We start from the raw sequence: 727 nt of genomic DNA on the forward strand, positions 1-727 counted from the left end.
GCCAGTGTCTGTGCCTGCCGTCTCTTGCTTTCAACGCTGTTTGTGTGTTTGCTGTTTTTCTTTATTTTACCTAATGCCAGTTCTTTGCTCGTGTATGATCGCCAAACACTGGTGGATCTTCGCCTTTTTGCCAAGAATCTAGTAATATTTGCCAATGATTACGGTGCTCATCCAACGTTTCATCCGTTTCTCTTCCCCGACCAGATACCTGCTCATCATTGCCACACCCTTGCTCCACTCCCTCGGCGTAAACGCCGGCGCCGCCGGGGTAAACACAGCGGTCGACTGTTAAAGTTTAAGGCTCTCTTGGCACGATCTTCCACGGCTTCTTGGAGAAAAAATGGAGTGGTTCCTGGACTCTTTTTTAACTCACGATCGGTAGACCCTGCCGAGAGCGGGCTGGTTTATGTTGTCGGGTTGGATGATGTAATCTGCCTCCACGACCCCTGCTCTCCCCGGCTGAGTACTGGCGAGCCTACCTCTCTTATTGAACTGTCACCACCGGATTGCTGCTATTTTAATTCCTCGCGCCTGTCGGGTCGAAATAATAATTTCTCTTTGCTCCAATTTCAGACCTATTTCTAATCTCCCATTTGTTTCTAAAATACTAGAGAAGGTTGTTTACAACCAGTTGTTACCTTTTTTAGAGGACAATGGTATCACTGAGCCGTTTCAATCTGGGTTCAAAGCCCTCCACAGTACAGAGAGTGCACTTCTTAGAGTTTCT

The sequence above is a fragment of the Kryptolebias marmoratus genome, linkage group LG14 (genome assembly GCF_001649575.2).
Source record: "Kryptolebias marmoratus isolate JLee-2015 linkage group LG14, ASM164957v2, whole genome shotgun sequence".
NCBI lineage: Eukaryota > Metazoa > Chordata > Actinopteri > Cyprinodontiformes > Rivulidae > Kryptolebias > Kryptolebias marmoratus.